This window comes from Alligator sinensis, unplaced genomic scaffold (assembly GCF_000455745.1).
Source record: "Alligator sinensis unplaced genomic scaffold, ASM45574v1 scaffold573_1, whole genome shotgun sequence".
Lineage (NCBI taxonomy): Eukaryota > Metazoa > Chordata > Crocodylia > Alligatoridae > Alligator > Alligator sinensis.
This window is the reverse complement of record NW_005841877.1, coordinates 2944424-2956964: the sequence shown is the minus strand read 5'-3', so window position 1 is coordinate 2956964 and position 12541 is coordinate 2944424.

Here is a 12541-nt window from a genome sequence, read left to right as displayed (position 1 = left end):
CCTCTGCAAATATTCCCACTGTTGCTTCAAATGGAGAAAGTGTTCTTCACTTCCCCTCTTCAAATAATTACTGGCACAGAATGGCTGCCATATTCTTCCCCAAGTGCTGACTGAATTTCAGTAGTGGATGAGGAGTGATCTTTATACATACAGTCTGTAAAACACTTTGGGATCTTTCATGCTGAAAGGTACTCTATGTATAAAGCTATTATTAACTGTATTGTATTTCATCAGGTTTTTCTGTTTTGTATCATGTTATTCTGTTGATGAGAAGTTGCCAAAAAATAAAAGCAATGCAATATCATCAACTGAGAAAACAGACTTTCAAGACTAAATTTAGTAGTGACATCAGATACTATAACACTGTTTACAGGTACAAGCTGGTATTACTGTGCAATATCGACACTTCTCCAGTCTCAATATATCACATGTAAAGCAATATGTTTACTAATGTATAGTGACCTTAAGAGTAAGAACAGCAAGTAGGTTATGAGCTATGTTATATCAACTTTTGAACTAATACTGTTCCTCAGAACTACTGGAAATGATCATTTATATTTTATTAGCTTACGCAGATGGATATTATTTGGCAAATTATGAAACAGTTTGTTAAGTTTTTTAGCAGTCTTAATAAAAAACATCTGATTCTTTTTAAATGGAAAGTTTCTAGTCAAATATTTATTATTTTAAGAGAGAGATTATATCCATTTGTTATTTCCATTTATTTGACTGGAGAGTCAGTGCTTATTAGCTTTAATAACCGCATTCTTCTAGTTTCTCCATTCTTTGTGACACCATATATTTTAGTACAGCAGACTTTATGAAACTTTAGGAAGAATGTTTCAGTTAACGAATAAACGTGGTGAAGCCTGAGGCTGGGGTTTTGGCTGCCTGTTGATATATCTTAGATTCCTAATCAATCACCATGCTGTTTTTATATCTATCCAAGTGTACTTAATTAGAAAAGAATGAAACTGGATCCAGCACAGTACCTAGTGGATTCCCAAATGGTTCATTTTGGCTCACACTTGGTATTGCTTGTTCTGGAAACCTTCATCCAAACAAACAAGCTTAACTGCAATTCATTTAGTTTATTCCAGAGACCTCTATAATTCCAAAGTGAAAGGGATTATAAGCACGTTTTGTTTTGAAGGTTGTATTTAGTAATCCAGCGAATAAAACTTCCCTCCCTCAGAGCTGAATCATGGATTTGTTCAAATCCCCAAGCAAGTGGTTCTACTGTTGCTAAAGCAGCCCAGGAGGGTGATGGTGATTTAGAGAGCAACAGTCTCTTTCCTGTTCACTGCTGCTCCAAGTCAGCTGTGTGTGCCAATTCTAGGCTTCTCGCAATATATGTTCACTGGCATACTGGCCAGAGCAGCTTGCTGCCTTGTTTCGACTTTATGGTCTTGTAGGAGCTAGCCTACATTTTGGCTCTTCATAATTGGTGGCAGCAGATATGAGGATGACTTTTCACTAGATGTTGAAGGAAGACACCTGTGCATGTCTTCTTTTAACATGGGGATGCCGTTGTACATCAGCAACCACACAATACTTAATGGGAAAGAAATCTTAATCTGACAGCAAGGAAAATCTAGGCAACTGGAGGTTTCCACTGCAGCCTTCATCTGCCTTTGAGCCACTGTAAAGTATTCTTGCTTCATCCGCCTGCTCTGCTGTCGAGGACTTTTATTTTTATTTTTAAGCCTCATTTTAACTGACAAGGAAAAAACAACCGTCATAGATGAAGAGATGGATCAGACTGTCTGGTACATCTTAACTCTCCTAAGTGAAGGCCAGTTGTGGGTGAACAAAGATATGCTTAAGTTATCTTTTCAGCCTCCTTGTTCTGGAACTTGTGGGTCTCCTTGTACAATTCAGAGTAGTTCCAAGGTTGTTCTAAATTACACCAGATAGAAATGGTCCTTCAAGGGCTATTATTACTGGCACACTGCATCCTTGTCACAATCTCCACCCACAATCTATTCCCTACATTGGTCAGAATGGGATCTGGTATAGAGGTGATAAACTGGCCCTGTACTAGGTGAAGAATTTTCTTCTGAGACAGGATATTGTGTTGGGACATGCTATACTCATTTTGTAGTTCTCTCTTAAAAGTATGAAAAATGTTACTGTATAAATTATAATCTATGTTAAAATAACACAATGATCTTGTTATAAAGCCAAATCAAAAGCTTAGGACTCCCATTTCAACCCAAACTCAGTAATACCAAAATATTATTGTAGCACTTTTTGTAAGATCAAATATGATATTACTCTCAATTCCCTGAAGTTGTAAGCATAATGGATGGAATGAAAATCAACTCTGCATATGCTTCCTGGGTTTAAGCCATGCTCTTACATGCACTTTAGGCTCATTTTTTGTTGTTGCGTTTTTTATAGGAAAAATTAGAAAAAAAACCCTGTCACTGAAGAAACACATGCAACCTTGTCTCTGAAATTGTGACACATCCTTCATTTCAGTAGAATCTCTCCAGCTTTGTGGGCTTCAGGGATGGGTTGAGATATAGGTTCTCAGAAAAATATTAAGTATGGCTTCTGTGGGAGCATCCAGACAAGTGCACACATAGATTCATAGAAGTTTGGGTCAGCAGGGACCTTATGAGATCATCGAGTCCAGCCCTCTGCCCTTGGGAGCAAAGAGTGCTGGGGTCAGATGCCCCCAGCCAGGTACATGTCTAGCCTCCTCTTAAAGACCCCCAAGGTAGGGGAGAGCACCACCTCCCTTGGAAGCCCATTCCAGATTTTGGCAACCCTTACCATAAAGAAGTTTTTCCTGATGTCTAACCTAAATTTGCTCTCTGTCAGTTTGTGGCTGTTGTTCCTAGTTACTCCAAGGAGTGACCTGGTAAACAGAGATTCTCCTATTCCTTGCTGTCCCCTCCTGATGAATTTTTAGGCAGCCACAAGATCACCTCTTAGCCCTCTCTTGCAGAGGCTGAAGAGATCCAGGGCCCTCAATCTCTCCTGGTAGGGTTTTGCCTGCAGGCCCCTAACCATATGAGTACCCCTTCTCTGCACCCTCTCGAGGTTGTCCACATCCTTCTGGAAGTGTGGCGCCCAAAACTGGATGCAGTACTCCAACTGCAGCCTGACCAATGACACATAAAATAGAAGTATCACCTCCTTGGACCTGTTTGTCATGCACCTGTTTGTCATGCAGTATGTGGTACCACAGACCCATCTGAGGTGTCACAAACTACACATACTGCACATGCAGGCGTTCATTGCACTGCTAATTTGCAACATGGTGGGTTTTTCTGACACTGGGACATCCTGGTGTCAAAAAAACCTGTGCCTGAAAAAAGAAGGGCAGTGCCTGTGGTGGCAGTGGGCAGTGCCCAAAACTAGAGCCTGGTCGACCGGATCCACACTATGGCTGGCCAGGCTCCATGTGCCAGATCACCACAGATGGAGCCCCAGGAAGCCCCCAGAACTCCAGGTAAGGCTTCTGGGGCCAGTCCAGGTGCTGCTCCAACCTCTCCTACCCCCACCACGGCAACTTGCCACACGACAGAGCATGTGTGCACCAGTGTTCCTTGGAGACAAGTATTCCTTGGAAACAAGTTCCTTGTTTGTCTCCTGGGAAACACATGTGCATGCTCGTCTGGATGCACCCTGAGGGGGCAAAGGAAGGACCAAAAATGGTATGATAGATGATGACCCCATTGATTTACATTATTAGTTTTCATTGGATGGATGGTGAAAGAGAGGAAGCTTAAGAACAGGGAAAAAATATTCTGGTCAGGGAACATAGACCAGAATTAGGAAAGCCTACAGACAGTTTAAAGATATCTCTACCTCCATGCCATCCAGCTGTGTCCAGTCATCACTGCAGATTCCACAATGGCAGGTTGTCTGGGATTTTAAGCCTGGAGTTTGGATTCCAGTATTGTGCATCCTTGACACTAAAGAAAAATAATAAAAATTAAAAAAGCAAGGAGTCAACATTTATACATATTTGTCATGGGATTGGGTCCCTACAGATGGCTGTGATCTCCTAAGGCCCCTTGACCGTGCCAATTTTGGCCTGATGGGCACCCTTTCTTCTCGCCTGTCACGTCTTGATATAAAATGTAATGTAGGGATGCTGCCTTCATGTCCTGTTGGACATGGCACTGATGGATTTCCTTGAACCCCGTGGGTTCCTGGACCCCTTGTGGGTCCCATTTCAAAATAGATATCATGGAATGCCCCAGCCTTATGGGCTATATGTGTGGCTTCAAACTGCCCCTTTACCACGCCCAGGCCTTGCAGATGGTATTGCCATTGTCTCTCCCAGGTCTTGCTACAATTCAGCCCCTTGTCCTCATTGGGCTCCCCACTGCCCTGTCTCTGCATCCCTCGGCACTGGGCTCTCTGCCACCCTGTCTCTGTGCCCCTCAGCACTGGGCTGTCTGTCACCCTGTCTCTGTGACCCCAGTGTCATGCCCTTGCTGGCGCCAGGGTCTATACACCCCAAATACCATGTCCTTGCTGGCACTGGGGTCTGTGCATCCCAAATACTACATTCTCGCTGGCGCTGGGGTCCCCACACTATAGCGGGGCCCAATGAGACCTCCTCCTTCCCCAATAGCCTCTCCCAAACCACTGGTGTTATAGAACAACAACCAAACATAAGCCCCTGGGCTATAACATAACACAAACTGTAGAAGGCGTGCTCTGCCCCTTTACATTATTAGGAGCAGAACTTAGTCAGGCCTCTTCCTTCACTCACTTTAGGAGGGCTCCTTCCCCCTTGGCCACCGGCAGAGAAACCCCATCCCCATCTTAGGGTTTATATGATCCCAGGGCCCTGCCCCTTCCGGCCAGCTGACCAGGTGCAGGTGCAGGTGCAGGCTAATTTTCTCATCAGCTGGTTGCCATGGTGACCTGCACCTGGGCTCCTGTCTGGCTCTTTGGGCTCTCCCCAGGTAGTTTTCTGCTCTTCCAGAAGCAGGCACCTAAGTGCCCTGCGACAATAGTCTTTTCAGACTTAGGACCCAAGTCTTACGTTTTGATAATATGATTCTGCTTCTTCTTAAGTTCCAGTCTGTTGTCAGCATTCAGACATTTATTTTTTGTTTACAGCAATTTCATCTTTTTTATGGGTTAAGTAAGACACAAGAAAAATGAAGGAATGGGGGAAGTGCTTTGGATTCCTATGAACAATTAATGCAACAATGTTTTCTTCTTGGAAAGACATGAGAGTTATTTAATTCATGGAAGCAAGAAAGATGGAGAAAACGGTTGAGGTGGTGACGCAGCCCTGCTTGACACCTGTACAGATGGTAAATGCATCTGTCTCTGATCCATTGCAAAGGACTGTGGCAGTCATCCCATCATGGAGTACAGTGAGGATGCTGATGAACTTCAGTGGACAACCAAAACTAGCCAGCACCTTCCATAAGACTTTATGATAGATGGAGTCGAAGGCCTTGGTTAGATCAATAAATGCTATAAACAGCTCCCGGTGTTTCTCTCTACATTTGTCCTGGATCTGTTGTGCAACAAAAATCATGTAGGTAGTACTGTATGATGGTCTAAAGCCACACTGGGATTCTGAAAGGACACCTTCATCAAGGGGGAGGAGGCAATTCAGAAGGAGGTGAGTAAGAATCTTCCCAGCAATGGAGAAGAGGGCAATGCCTCAGTGGCTCCCACACACTGACTTGTCCCCTTTCTTGAAGGTGGTTACAATGTTGACATTCTTTAAGTCAGGGGGAGATTTCTCATTCACCCATATTTTGATGATAAGTTGGTGAAGTTTTTGCATTAGTGCTGTTCCACCAGCTTTGAAGACCTTTGAAGACCATCTGGTCCTGGTGCCTTATTGTTCTTGTTCTCAATGACAGCACACCAGACTTCCTTGAAGGATGGGGACCAGCAAGAAATTCTGTTACTGGGTGTTGAGGGATGGACTCAATGGTTGCAGCTGAGACCTCAGGTTCATGCTTGAGTAGAATCTTGAAGTGCTCCTTCCAGCATTGTTTGATTGACACACTATCTGTGAGAAGGGTGCAGACATCCTGGGATCACAACAGGGTTGGGACATTGAAATATGGCCTATGGATGGCTTTTATTTCTTGAAAGAAGCTTCTTATGTCATACTGATCAGTGAAACTCTGGATCTCCATCGCCTTTGCTTGCCGCTACTGATGTGCCATAGCCTCCTCCAAACTACAGCTTTAAGATGGTAGTAAGACTCTCATTTTTGCTGGTTGGAGCATCCATTTTGCCAACTGCAGAATGTGGTTCTCTTCTGCTGGATAAGTGCTAGGATTTCCTCATTATTCACATCAACCAATCTTGATTCAGCACATGCCTTGTGAATAACATTCTTAAGTTTCTCCCAATGTTCCTAGATGTACTTGATGTCATCAGGTAGGTCAGAAAGTATCTCAGTAAAGCATTGCTGAAGAGGTTCATATCTAGTTTGATCTTGGAGTGCCTTGATGTTAAATCACTTCTGCATTCCTTTTGGTTGTTTAAGGTATTGTGATGCAAGCTGCATGCCCATGATTGATCTGACTAAGCGGTAGTCCATCCAACAGTCATCTGCACCTCTCAGGACTTGAGTGATATGGATATCAGTACAATCATGAGGTCTGACAATAATACAGTCAAGAAGGTGACAATGATTGGAGCATGGGTGTTCCCAAGTGGTCTTATATTTGTCACTCTGTTTGAAGATATTCATAATGAGCAAGTCATGCTCTTCACATTTGCTGAGGAGGAAGATACCATTGAAATTGACTTTCCCCACCCACTATTTCCCAATGGTGCCACTCCAGAGTTGACTGTCACCCAACTCTTGCATTGAAGTCACCCATAAGGATGAGCTTGTCTTCCTTGGCAGTAGCAGTCAGGACTGTGTCAAGAGCTCAGTAGAACTGTTCTTTGTTGACTTCATTGTCAAGTGTGGGGTCGTACACACTGATGACCATAGCATACTGGTTGTTACTGAGCTTGAGGCAGAGAGTCATAAGGCATATGTTAATGCCCACAGGGAGTTCTGAAAGCTAACTAACAATCTTGTTCTTGATGGCAAAGCCAACTCTGTGAATTCACCTCTCTTCAGGTGACTTTTCTTTCCAAAAAAAGGTGTAGCCACCTCCTTATTTCAGCTGGCTTTCATCTGCCTAGGGGGTCTCACTTAGAGTAGCAATATCAATGTCATATCTTGCAAGTTCTCTAGGTACTATGGCAGTTCTTTTTTCAGGACACTCACTGTTCAGGGAGATCATAAGAGTGTAGACAGTCCACATGGTAAATTTCAGTACTTTATTTTGTTGGTTTTGGCTGCAGGTAGAGTGATCCCACTGCATGTGGCAATCCAACCAGGGGAGGTTGAGACAGTCCATATTTATGGCACCTTTTCTAGTCCCTTCCCCATTCAAGGTGAAGGTTGTGATTTTGATTCTCATCTGTGACTGCCTTCCTCCCAGAATTGGGTTTGAGTATCAAATGGATGGTCAGCTTTTCAACCTGTGGCACCTTCACAGCAAAACAAAAGTTACCAAGACTGGCGTTACTGACCTTCAGTACGCTGGATACTGTGTTATCCTTACACATACTGAGACCAATCAGCAGTCCATCCTTGACCTTTTTTCAGGTGCCTATCAGCACCTGGGACTCTCCCTTAATATTGGGAAGACCAAGAGGCTCCATCAGCCTGCCCCAGTACAAGCTTCCCACTTCCCCTAAAAATGACCATTGGTGGAGAACCCCTGGAAAACATCAAGCATTTCCCATACCTTGGCAGCTACCTCTCCCAGTCAGTTGTCTTAATGTAGAAATTGCATATAGGATTTGCTGTGCCAGGGTATCCTTTGGAAACTGCTATACCCTGTCTTTACCAACTGAGATCTGCAGATGGAAACTAAGATCCTGGTCTACAATGCAGTGGTTATCCCCCTTGCTCCTCTATAGGTGTGAGACAAATCAAAGCCATCTTAGGTACCTGGAATGGTTCCATCAGCATTGCCTCAGGAAGATCCTTCATATTATATGGGAAGACCACTGCACCAACGCCAGTATCTTCTCTGTAGCTAACATAACCAGCACTGAGGCAAGATTTATATATTCAGAGACATTAGGGCTGGAAGGGACCTCGGAAGATCATCGAGTCCAGCCCCCTGCCCCAGGGGCAGGAAGTCAGCTGGGGTCATAGGATCCCAGCAAGATAAACATCCAAATGTCTCTTGAAGGCATTCAAAGTAGGTGCTTGAACCACCTCCGCTGGCAGTCTATTCCAAACCTTGAGGGCTCGGACAGTAAAGAAGTTTCTTCTTATGTCTGGCCTGAAACGGTCCTGGAGGAGTTTGTGACCGTTTGACCTTGTCATCCGTTGGGGCGCTCTGGTGAACAGACATTCCCCCAGATCCTGGTGAGCACCCCTGACAAACTTATAAGTGGCCACCAGGTCACCCCGAGCCTGTGCTTTTCCAGGCTGAAGAGTCCCAGGGCTCTCAGCCTCTAGTTGTTTCTTCTTATGTCTGGCCTGAAACGGTCCTGGAGGAGTTTGTGACCGTTTGACCTTGTCATCCGTTGGGGCGCTCTGGTGAACAGACATTCCCCCAGATCCTGGTGAGCACCCCTGACAAACTTATAAGTGGCCACCAGGTCACCCCGAGCCTGTGCTTTTCCAGGCTGAAGAGTCCCAGGGCTCTCAGCCTCTAGTTATAAGGTCTGTTTTCCTGACCGCTGATCATGCACGTGGCTCTCCTCTGGACTCTCTCAAGCTTCTCCACATCCGTTTTGAATTCTGGAGCCCAAAACTGGATGCAGTACTCCAGCTGTAGCCTCACCAAGGCCAAGTACAACGGGAGAATGACCTCTTGGGATTTGCTTGAGAAGCATCTATGGATACAAACCAGTGTTTTGCTCACTTTACTAGCAACCGCATCACATTGAAAGCTAATGTTCATGTTGTGGTCACTCATGATCCCCAAGTCCCTTTCATCTGTAGTGCTAACCAGCGTAGCATTGCCGAGCCTATAAGCATGCTGCAGGTTTTTCTTCCCAAGGTGGAGAACCTTGCATTTTTCAGTGTTAAACACCATCAGGTTCTCATCCACCCATTTCCTGAGCTTGTCAAGGTCAGCCTGGATCTCATGAAACATCAACTCCACTGGCCACTGTGTGCAGTTGGCTGACACTAATCTCCTGAAGCAAGTCCTTTTCTTTCAACTCAGTCATGATAAAAGGACCTGCAGAGGACAGAGGAAGTGCTACAAGGACACCCTGAAAGCATACCTTAAGAAGGGTGGCATCAACCTTACAAACTGGGAATTGCTGGCTGGTAACAGTCTCAATGGCACGGCACCATACATCAAGCTACAGCCTACTTTGAAGAGAACTGCCTTGCTCAGGAAGCCAAGAAATGGCAGAGGGGGTAGGAAAGCACACAACATCCTGGCCAACAGCTGTTTCCCCTAGGCCCACCCCACCCCTGCACCTGCCAAGGCACCACCTGTCATATCTGTAGAAAAACTTGAAGAGCACGGATTGGGCTCTTCAGTCATCTTAAAATTCACCAATAATCCGCTCCCTCTCCCACCCCCCCCGGCAGACATCATCCTCATATTGAGGGATAGCCAAAGAAGATTTAATTCATGTGACTTCCATAATGTTGAGAGAAACTCTCATTTTGCTTTTATTCCTTGCTAGCCTTATTTTTTATTTTTATTTTTTGGACATCTACATTATATGGCAACTTTGCTGTAATTACTTGGGTGTTTTTCCTTCTCCTATTTAACTTATTAACTTTGGCGTTTACATCATATTGTCTAAATATATTGAGAACTCTTCAAAGAATGTATGACAGCAAATAATATAATCTGTTAACATCTACTTTTTTCTTTCCTTTTGCCCATTCGATTTATCGTTGGGGCTGATTAGCACATACACATAGGGCTGGATTAATGTATAGGCAAACTAGGCACATGCCTAGGGCCCTGCATGAAGAAGGGGTCCACTTGTGCTTATTTTGCCATGGCAGTGCTGCTGCTGTACAGCTGTAGTGTCACCCAGCTCTTTTTCCCTTCTAGGGTTTCACACTGCAGCTCCAAGACCTGGTGGTGGCTGCTACTCCTGGTGCTGCTGCCCTATGCAAAGTAACTAGGTGCATAGTTTGTTTGCCTAGGGCCCACTAAAGGGTTAATTTGGCCCTGCACACACAAACATATGTTTGGGGAGTTCTGCTCTGGGCTGGCTTGTTTTGTTCCATCTCTAATTAAGCATTTAATATACGCAAAGCTATAAATGTAAGTATATATCAACAGTATTTTACAGCTTCCAATGGAATAGTTGTACATGAACGGAAGGGTCATTTAAAAATAAGACACGTTCTCATACAAGAGTCTAAATAATATCACTTGATCTTTGTTGTCTCTTCCATCCCCTAGAATGGCAATCAGACAAGCCTGAGGTCACATAGCATTAGTGGCATGATGTTTTACTGATGGAATGAAGCATCTGTATAAGACACCACTATTGAAAATGATAAAAAGCCTCCTCACCCCTAATGAAATATCTGATGTGCCCCAGTGTGAGTCTAACAATCAGGTTAGTAAGTGCTTTGGCTGTGCACAGCTATTCAGGTTACAAATGCCCCAAGCGCACAGTGTTCCAAGCTAATGCATGGATTGCATTACAAAAGATCAAAATCTCTACTAGCAGACATGTGGGCAGTGCCTGATGCAGCTGAGAGAAACGTCATGTGCTCACAGTACCCTGACAATGGGGAATGCTGAGATGCTGAGATGTACGTTACTGGCTGGTGGGTAACTATTGAACAATGACAGAATGACAATAAATTGAAATACTTCACTGACTGTAAAGAAATTCCTAAAGTGAATGGTAGCATAATCTGAAAGAGTACATACATGCCAAGAAACCTACTCTTTCCCCCCTTTTTTTATTTAGCTTTCTACAGTACAACCTCATTATAATGAATCCACTTGGGACTGGCAGAAAAAATCATTAAAAGAGTGTGCTTTCTCTAAAAGGTTGGTTAATTTGCTTCATGAGAATAATAAAGATATCGATTCCTGCTTTTGGGATGATTAAAAGCAGGGGACTGTTATAAACAGATTTTATTGCAATGAGGTTGGACTATATTTCTAATCTTTTCCTTTTTTTAGTTTTTTTTTCATAAACCAGCATAGAGATCAATATCATACTGGCAACATAGCAGGTTCCAAACAACAGCAAAGTAAAGATGAGCTTCAACCAGAACCACGTATTCAAACATTCACAACTTATGGGGAATTCAAAAAACAAACATGGATCTGAATCTCACAAACAGCCCTTATCTCTGAAGTCTGACTTGTTTTTCAGTTGTCGTAAGCAGCCACAAGCATGCTAGCTGCTTGTAGAATATGTGAAAGATGTAGCTTTTGTCTTTACAAACTTACAAACTCAGTTTACATGAATGAAGACCAAAAAGACTGTGTGGTTGCAGTAGTAAATACATATACTGCATTTTCAGTCCCCTGCCAGAAAAACTTTTATTTAAGTAGAGAAGGCAGAGAGGACAGGAGAGCAAAGGAACTGAGAGGGGAAATGCCTTGTTCAGGACAATGCTGCAGGTGAGTGGGAGAGCCAGGAAAAAGAATTCAGGTTTCCTAGCTCAAGGACTGGACCATACAATGCTCGGCCTTGCTGAAGACATATGGGTAATATTGCCGTAACAACTTCTGGTATAAAATAATAAACTGAACGAAGCCCCTGTATAGGAACTGCCCAGAGTTTTGGGGTATAGCTATAGTTGTATCTGATATAGCTCTCCTTGGGGGGAGCCGGGAGCTGAGCATAAAGCAAAATGCGGGGACAGCTCAGGAAGCTGCTGCCAGCCAGCCATCAGGCATCACCCCAAGCCAGTGCCACTGAGCCAGGCTACAATCCAAAGTTCCATGTACCTGGGAGCTGTCCCCTGCTCTGGGACAACTCGTCCCTGCTCCCTGGATCCCTGGCCTGACCCCCATTCCCCTGCCAGCCCAGAGCTGGCACTAGGGGAGCCTGAAGCTCCCTCTGGAAGCTGCAGGCAGCGGTGGGGGGGCAGAACACAGCAGGGGGGAAGGAGCAACTCTGGACTCAACTGCTCCCACTGGAGGCATATTTGCTCCTGAGGCAGGTGCACGTGTAAACATGTTCCTGGGAGCAGTTTGTTGCACCTTATTTTAATGCACAGTAACCTTAAGGTGCATTAATTGCATGTGTAGATGCACCCAACCGAGAAAATACTCTGCATCTTTAAGGATTTGGCCCTTGTGTTCTTTCTTAGAAGACCAGAAAGGAATATTATATGAGGCTTTCTTCATAAACCTTAAAAATGCATGCTATAAAGATCCCCCTCCCTCAGTCTCTAGAGGGAGAATAACTCTGCTCAGAGAATCTGTCACATCATAAATTTCCATAGGTAGAAATTCTGGAGATGTTCCTACTATAAAGAACTAAAATATGGAGGGAGGGTTATGAGCTATTAAGATTATTACATTGTTTGCTTGGCTTGGTTCTGTTACAGAGAAACCTGCAG